This window comes from Triticum dicoccoides, chromosome 4B (assembly GCF_002162155.2).
Source record: "Triticum dicoccoides isolate Atlit2015 ecotype Zavitan chromosome 4B, WEW_v2.0, whole genome shotgun sequence".
Taxonomy (NCBI): domain Eukaryota; kingdom Viridiplantae; phylum Streptophyta; class Magnoliopsida; order Poales; family Poaceae; genus Triticum; species Triticum dicoccoides.
This window is the reverse complement of record NC_041387.1, coordinates 82504154-82513871: the sequence shown is the minus strand read 5'-3', so window position 1 is coordinate 82513871 and position 9718 is coordinate 82504154.

Genomic DNA, 9718 nt, shown 5'->3' with positions numbered 1-9718 from the left:
GTACTTAATAGCAACATGATCAGTGTGAACAGTTACTTTGGAATCAACAATATAAGGTCTGAACTTATCACAAGCAAATACAACTGCTAAAAATTCTTTTTTAGTAGTAGCATAATTTCTCTGGGCACTGTCTAGAGTTTTACTAGCATATTGGATAACATTTAATTTCTTATCAACTCTTTGTCCTAGAACAACACCTACAGCATAATCACTAGCATCACACATAATTTCAAAGGGTAAATTCCAATCAGGTGGCTGAACAATGGGTGCAGAAATCAAGGCTTTCTTAAGTATTTAAAATGCTTCTACACAATCATCATCAAAGACAAAAGGAACATCTTTTTGTAAGAGATTAGTTAGAGGCTTAGAAATTTTTGAGAAGTCTTTAATGAACCTCCTATAAAAACCGGCATGACCAAGGAAACTTCTTATACCTTTGATGTCCTTAGTACACGCCATCTTTTCAATAGCATCAACTTTAGCTTTATCAACTTCAATACCTCTTTCAGAAATTTTATGCCCCAAGACAATACCTTCATTAACCATAAATTGGCACTTCTCCCAATTAAGGACAAGATTAGTTTCTTCACATCTCTGCAAGACTCGATCAAGGTTGCTTAAGCAATCATCAAAAGAAGTTCCATACATGGAGAAATCATCCATGAAAACCTCGACAATCTTTTCGCAAAAGTCAGAGAATATAGCAGTCATACATCTTTGAAAGGTAGCAGGTGCATAACATAAACTAAAAGGCATATGTCTATAAGCAAAGGTAGCGAAAGGGCAAGTAAAAGTGGTCTTATCATGATCCTCTTTTGACACAGGTATTTGAGAGAAACGAGAATAACCATCTAGAAAGCAAAAATGTGTATGTTTGGATAATCTTTCTAGCATTTGATCCATAAAAGGTAGAGAGTAATGATCTTTTCTAGTAGATTTATTTAATTTGTGGAAATCAATTACCATTCTATAACATGTAACTATTCTTTGTGGGATCAATTCATCCTTGTCATTAGGAACAATAGTAATACCTCCCTTCTTAGGGACACACTGGACCGAACTTACCCACTGACTATCAACAACATGATAAATTATACCTGCCTCTAGAAGCTTTAGTATTTCATTTCTTACCACTTCCTTCATCTTAGGATTTAACCATCATTGGTGATCAACAACTGGTTTAGCATCTTTCTCCAGTTTTATTTTGTACTGGCATAGAGTGGAACTAATGCCCTTAAGATCATCAAGAGTATATCCAATAGCAGCATGGTGCTTCTTCAGAGTTTTCAATAATTTCTTTTCTTCGTGCTCTGAAAGGTCAGCACTAATAATAACAGGATATATCTTCTTTTAGTCAAGATAAGCATATTTAAGAGTATCAGGTAATTGTTTAAGCTCAAACACAGGACCACCCTTGGGTGGAGGAGGATCCCCTAGGATTTCAACAACCAAGTTGTGTTTCAAAATAGGTCCCTGTTTAAAGAATACGTCATCTATTTCCCTTCTTCCATTCATAAACATATCATTTTCATGGTCTAGCAAATATTGTTCTAAAGGATCATTAGGGGTACGGCAATAGAAGCAAGAGCAATAATTTCATCTTTACAAGGAAATTCTTTATCATGGGGTTGTGTGCGAAATTTAGAGAAATTAAAATCATGAGACATATCCCCTAAACCAACAGTAACAATATCTTTTTCGTAGTCTATCCTAGCATTAACAGTATTCAAGAAGGGTCTACCAAATATAATGGGACATAAGTCATCTTGTGGGGAACCGAGAACAAGAAAATCAGTAGGATATTTAATTTTCCCACACAAGACTTCAACATATCTAACAATCCCAATTGGTGACATAGTATCTCTATGGGCAAGCTTAATAGTAACATCAATACCTTCTATTTCACTAGGTGCGATATCATGGATAATTTATTCGTATAAGGAATGAGGTATTGCACTCGCACTAGCACCCATATCACATAAGCCATGATAACAATGATCTCCTATTTTAACAGAAACAACAGGCATGCCAACAACAGTTCTGTGTTTATTTTTAGTATCGGGTCTAGCAATTCTAGCAGCTTCATCACAGAAGTAAATAACATGCCCATAAATATTATCGACCATGAGATCTTTAACCATAGCTATACTAGGTTCAACTTTAATTTTCTTAGGGGCTGTAGGTGTTCTATCATTACTCCATCCTTTATTCTAACAGGGAAAGGTGATTTCTCAATATAAGCAGTAGGAACAATAGGATCAACATTATAAGTAATAGTCTTTTCTTCAACTTTAATAGGTTCTACTACTTTTACTTCAATGGGAGGATGATATTTAAATTATTTCTCCTTAGGGAGATCAACATGAGTAGCAAATGATTCACAGAAAGAAGCCACTATCTCGGAGTCAAGTCCATATTTAGTGCTAAATTCATGAAAAGCATCGGTATCCATAAAAGATGTAACACAATCAAACTTAGGCGTTATACCTGACTCCTTACCTTCGTCGAGTTCCCAATCTTTAGAGTTGCGTTTAATTCTTTCCAATAAATCCCATCTAAATTCAATAGTCTTCATCATAAAAGAACCTGTACAGGAAGTGTCGAGCATGGAGCGATTAGTGAGAGAAAGCCGAGCATAAATTTTTTGAATAATAATTTCTCTTGAGAGCTCATGATTGGGGCATGAATATAACATTGACTTTAGCCACCCCCAAGCTTGAGCGATATTTTCTCCTTCGCGAGGCCAAAAATTATATATAATTACGATCACGATGAACCAGATGCATAGTATAAAACTTCTGATGAAATTCCAATTTCAATCAGTTGTAGTTACATTCTTCTTGATAACATCCTCGGGCATACTTGGAAGATTAAATAATCCACAAACTTCATCCACATAGATTAGGTGCATATCGGGATGTAATGTTCCCTCTCATGTAAAAGGATTAGCTAGCAGTTTCTCTATCATACCCGAAGGAATTTCAAAGTGAACATTTTAAATACGTTCAGTAGGTTGAGGAGAAACTCTCTGCTCTTCTGGTCGGGGTGAAGATACCCTGAACAAGCCCCTCAAAGGATTATTTCCCATAGTAACAAGTGACAGTAAATTTCAGCACACTATATAAATGTTTCCTTACCAAATTCCACCTACCAAAGGCGCTTCACTCCCCTACAACAGCGCCAGAAAAGAGTCTTGATGACCCACAAGTATAGGGGATCTATCATAGTACTTTTGATAAGTAAGAGTGTCGAACCCAACGAGGAGCAGAAGGAAATGACAAGCGGTTTTCAGTAAGGTATTCTCTGCAAGCACTGAAATTATCGGTAACAGATAGTTTTGTGATAAGGTAATTCGTAACGGGTAACAAGTAACAAAAGTAACTAAGGTGCAGAAAGGTGGCCCAATCCTTTTTGTATCAAAGGACAAGCCTGGACAAACTCTTATATAAAGCAAAGCGCTCCCGAGGACACATGGGAATTATCGTCAAGCTAGTTTTCATCATGCTCATATGATTCGCGTTCGTTACTTTGATAATTTGATATGTGGGTGGACCGGTGCTTGGGTACTGCCTTTCCTTGGACAAGCATCCCACTTATGATTAACCCCTCCCGCAAGCATCTGCAACTACAAAAGAATAATTAAGGTAAACCTAACCATAGCATGAAACATATGTTTCCAAATCAGCCCCTTACGAAGCAACACATAAACTAGGGTTTAAGCTTCTGTCACTCTAGCAACCCATAATCTACTTATTACTTGCCAATGCCTTCCCCTAGGCCCAAACAATGGTGAAGTGTCATGTATTCGACATTCACATAGCACCACTAGAGGAAAAACAACCTACACCACCCGGAGGGATGTTTCCCCAGCAAAACAGCTCCGCCAAGATTCTGCCTCGAGACAGTGGCGCTTCGTCCCAAAAGCTTCCTTATGATTTTTCCAGGGCAAAAGACACCATATAGCAGAAGATGGGCATTGGGGGCCTGCTAGGTGGCCCACGAGGCAGGGGGCGCGCCTAGGGGATAGGGCACGCCCTCCACCCTCGTGGACGGTGGGTGGCCCCCTTCTGGTGCTTTCTTCGCCCATTATTTTTAATATATTCCAAAACTGACTTTCGTGGAGTTTCAAGACTTTTGGAGTTGTGCAGAATAGGTCTCTAATTTTTGCTCCTTTTCCAGCCCAGAATTCCAGCTGCCGGCATTCTCACTCTTCATGTAAACCTTGTAAAGTAAGAGAGAAAAAGCATAAGTATTGTGACATAATGTGTAGTAACAGCCCATAATGCAATAAATATTGATATAAAAGCATGATGCAAAATGGACGTATCACATGTGCTTGTAGTTCAAATTTGAATTATGCACATTAAATGCCTGGAAACTCAACTAATGCATAAAAAGGACAAACGAACCCGAAATAATTCCAAATTTTAACAAGACACTCATATAGTTGGATGTTCACTGCAGATAAATGTTCTAGCAATTCAAACACCATCCTTTCCCTCCTTAACACCATTTTGTCTTTCAAAACAGAATGAAAAGGTTAGGTATACCACAAACAGTTTACTAGCAAGAATCGTGTGGGATGCGATATAAAATATCTTGGTGTGCCATCTTGTCTGGCTTACGTAGGAAGCTTCATCGTCTACAGTCCACCGCCCGCGCTTCAACTACACTTGCGCGCTAGTTTCTCGCGGCACTGAGCGAAATTTTTCTGCCGCCGCGGAAATATCTATCTCCCCCCCACACACACCAAAAGCCACATTTCCACTATTCCTCCTTGCTTTCCAAGTTCAAACCTTAATTGTTGCTTACTGGCAGCGCCACCTCCTTGCCGGCGACCCTTCTTCTTGCAGCGTCAGCTCCTCATCGGAGACCCTTCTTCTCGCTGTGCGGCCTCGTCGATACGGTCAGGTAATCCACACCCCACATACACCATCCTCCTCCTCTGTCCCACATTCCTTGATTGACGGTACAACACCTTCTGCCCAAATCACTGCCGCGACCTCCAATTAAGTGCTGCCCATAGCCATTTTGCACGCAGTATAGCATGGAGCTCAGTAGCATCTGGCAGTGGAGAAAAAAAATTGCCGCCGCATGCGTAGTGAGGTCACGATGGTTGCCATGCATGCCGACCGCCAGATCTTGGAGGAGCACCTCGTCTTCGAGGCCACAGTCGATACCTCCACGCGGTTTTCTACTTTAAAATACAGTTCGTGCTATTTTCTCGAGGCCACCGCCAGTGCCTTCTAGTGATTTGTCCTCTGTAATGTTAATATGCAATATGATATTCTGAAATGTAGTGTTCAATTAACAGTTTGGTCCAACAATTGCTACACTTCGTAGTAGTTCTCAAGCATTCTTGGTTTCGTTAACTGCCTTATCTTCTAGTATATATTCTATTCTGCAATGTCGTGCTCAGTTAACTGTTTTGGTTCATTTGTTCTGCTGTCCAGTTATATGTTCGGTTTAATTCTGCAATTTGATTTTCATTTGTTGTGGGTACAATTTTTTATTGTTATGCATGTGAGAAATAAATCGAATTTGGAGGTACTCAATACACGAGAAACATATATAATTGCTCTACTTCCAAGTTGTTTAGCATGCTTAGTTAGGTTAACTGGCTTTTCCATGCGTCTCGAGTTAATCTGTTGGATCTGTATTTTTTTTATTTTTCATTAATATATTCTACTGGTAGTATGGCAACTCTTAGTTAACTTGATCAAGATCTTCTTTTTATGTGTTGCAGGGAAACAACGGGAGGCACTGCAGTTTACCATCGAGGCTTGCTCATGTATGGTCCTTTCGCTAATAGCAAATTATTATGCAGTTGCAGGAATCATTCTAATATTTAGGTTTCTTATAATTTGGTCTTGCACATGTAGGCCCTGCTATCAAAGGCTTAGACCCACAGTTCGACCTATTTTGCATATGGGGAAATGATATGTCAATGAATATCAGTCAAGTCAAGAAACTCGGAAAGATTGTTAGGATAAAGAAACTTGCGGCAAATAATAGCAAGACCTTTGTTTGCACAGTGAAGAAGACATCGGTCAACTATAGGATGGTACTAACTCTTTTACCTTGATTTTCCCCTTGTGCCATTTCAAAATTTATAACAATGATTTATGCATATCTTTGTTTTCAGTACTTTACAAAGTAGTTCACCGATGATTACCTCTCAAACCACATGCATGGTCAAGAGGCGAGGAAGGTATTCATTCAACACCCATGGTACAATATTGAGGTCTTCCTCAAGAGGATGAAGGTTGGGCGGCCAATTATCCATAGCCACTGACCTAAAGTTGCAAAGAGATTCAGCATCACTGAAGGCTCAATATTCACCTTCCACTTCTGTAGTTACCCAGATGAGATCCATCTGTCTATTTACCGTGTATGATGCTCCTTTCCAAAGGTTTTCGATGTTGCATCTGAAACTTGGTGTTGTTGTGTAATGGCGTAGCTAGCTATATCCCAATATTGTGTATTGAGTGCTGAGGCTATCTGATGTAATTCAATTATGAAATCCTGGTTGCCATATGAAATATATGGTGTGTTTTATAAGAAATGTCAATTTGATTACTACATGGATTATCGATAATAGGCTAATTACCCTGCTTATTGGGGTTTTCTATTGCAGATGGTTTCTCTGACAACACCGTGAGCGATGAACTCAAACAACCCACACGGTTTCATGAAAGTAGGCGTGTTGGATCAATTAATAATCACACACGGCTTCCACCAGAGAACTGTTTGTGTTAGGCCACCTTGCACAAACGTTTCTACATGAAAAATTGTGTGTGATATACATACAAACAGAAACGTTTTTCTTGGATTCACTGTGTTCGATGTACATACAAACAAAAACTATTGGGCATGTATAATTGTCTGTGATGCCTCGCTCGATCACACACGAGCTCATTTCCCCCCGCATGTGTGACCAGAGGGCCTATCCCCGATGGTTTCTAGATTGTGTGGGAAGGACCCCCTATCACACACACTGACTAGGGGATGGTTTAAAACTCCGTCGTGAAAAGGGGGTAAAAACCGTTTGTGTAGGACGTCTTTGCACCTGTGTCTGTGTACTTCCTGTTGGGAAATGTAGCATGCAATTTCAAAAAAAATTCTACACTCATGCAAGATGTATCTAGGAGATGCATAGCAACAAGAGGGGGAGAGTGTGTCCATGTACCCTCATAGACCAAAACTAGTAGCGTTAACTTAACGCGGTCGATGTAGTCGAACGTCTTCTTGAATCAACTAATCAAGTACCGAATGTACGGCACCTACGAGTTCTGCACACATTCAGCTTGATGACGTTCCTCGAACCCTTGATCCAGTAGAGGCACGAAGCAGTCGATGAGTTTCGTCGTCACGACGGTGTGGTGACGGTGTTGGTGATGTGATCTGCGCAAGGCTTCGCCTAAGCACTACGACAATATGACCAAAGGAGTAAACGGTGGAGGGGGGCACCGCACACGGCTAAGACAATTGATGTGCTTTGGGGTGCCTCTTGCCCCCGTATATAAAGGAGGGAGAGGGGAGAGGGCCGTCCAGGGCGCGCCCCGAAGGGGGGAGTCCTACTAGGACTTCCAGTCCAATTTGGACACCCCTTCCTTTTCGAAGGGGGAAAATGGGGAAGGGGGGAGAGAGGGAGAAGGAAAGGGGGTGCACCCCCTCCCCTAGTCCAATTCGGACTCCCATGGGGGGCACGCGCCACCTCCTGTGGCCTTCCTACTCCTCTCCCCTATGGCCCATGAGGCCCATTAACTTTCCTGGGGGGTTCCGGTAACCCCTCGGTACTCCAAAAAATCCCCGAAACACTCCGGAACTATTCTGGTGTCCGAATATAACCTTCCAATATATCAATCTTTATCTCGCGACCATTTCGAGACACCTCTCTGGTCAATAACCAATAGCGGAAACTGGATGCTCATATTGGTTCCCACATATTGTACGAAGATCTTTATCAGTCGAACCGCAATGTCAACATACGGTATTCCTTTTGTCATCGGTATGTTACTTGCCCGAGATTCGATCGTGGTAGCTTCATACCTAGTTCAATCTCATTACCAGCAAGTCTCTTTACTCGTTCTGTAGTGCATCATCCCGCAACTAACTCATTAGTCACATTGCTTGCAAGGCTTCATATGATGTGCATTACCGAGAGGGCCTAGAGATACCTCTCCGATACTCGCAGTGACATATCCTAATCTCGATCTATGCCAACGCAACAAACACCTTCGAAGATACCTATAGAGCATCTTTATAATCACCCAGCTATGTTGTGACGTTTGATAGCACAAAAGGCATTCCTCCAGTGTCCGGGAGTTGCATAATCTCATAGTCGGAGGAATATATATTTGACACGAAGAAAGCAGTAGCAATAAAACTGGACGATCATTATGCTATGCGAATGGATGGGTCTTGTCCATCACATCATTCACTAATGATGTGATCCTGTTTATCAAATGACAACTCATGTCCGTGGCTAGGAAACTTAACCATCTTTGATCAACGAGCTAGTCTAGTAGAGGCATACTAGGGACATGATGTTTTGTCTATGTACTCACACATGTATCAAGTTTCCGATTAATACAATTCTAGAATGAATAATAAACATTTATCATGAATAAGGAAATATAACAAATAACAACTTTATTATTGCCTCTAGGGCTGTAACACCCACGATGCGGCTATATCTCCCACGCGTCGAAGCACGACTTAGAGGCATAACCGCATGGTGGTTTTGTCGCAAGAAGGGTCATCTTCACACAATCCCATGTAATGAACAAGAAAGGGATAAAGAGAGTTGGCTTACAATCGCCACTTCACACAATACATTATTTAAGTTCATACATCATACAAAGTACAGTCATAGACCGGCTACGGTCAAGTTCAAATGAAAGAAGACAACCCCAAATGCTAGATCCCCGATCGTCCCGACTGGGCTCCACTACTGATCATCTGGAAACGATACATAGTAACAACCAAGGACCTCATCAAACTCCCACTTCAACTCAGTTGCGCCATCTGCGCTGGTATCCTCGGTACCTGCATTTGTTTTGGTAGAATCTGTGAGCCACGGGGACTCAGCAATCTCACACCCACGAGATCAAGACTATTTAATCTCATAGGTAGGAAAAGGTGTAATATAGTGGAGCTGCGGCAAGCACTAAGCATATATGGTGGCTAATATACGCAAATGAGAGCGAGAAGAGAAGCAACGCGGCGGTCGAGAAGCTAAAAGTGATCAAGAAGTGATCCTGAAACTACTTACGTCAAGCACAACACAAACCGTATTCACTTCCCGGACTCCGCCGAGAAGAGACCATCACGGCTACACACGCGGTTGATGCGTTTTAATGAAGTCAAGTGTCAAGTTATCTACAACCGGACATTAACAAATTCCCATCTGCCTCATAACCGCGGGCACGACTTTCGAAAGATTATATACCCTGCAGGGTGTCCCAACTCAGCCCATCACAAGCTCTCACGGTCAACGAAGGATATACCTTCTCCCGGGAAGACCCGATCAGTCTCGGAATCCCGGTTCGCAAACATTTCGACAATGGTAAAACAAGTCCAGCAAAGCCACCCGATGCGCCGACAAATCCCGATAGGAGCTGCGCATATCTCGTTCTCAGGGCACACCGGATGAGACATCCTACGAGTAAAACTAGCCCTCAAGTTTCCCCGAGGTGGCCCCGCAGTCTACTCA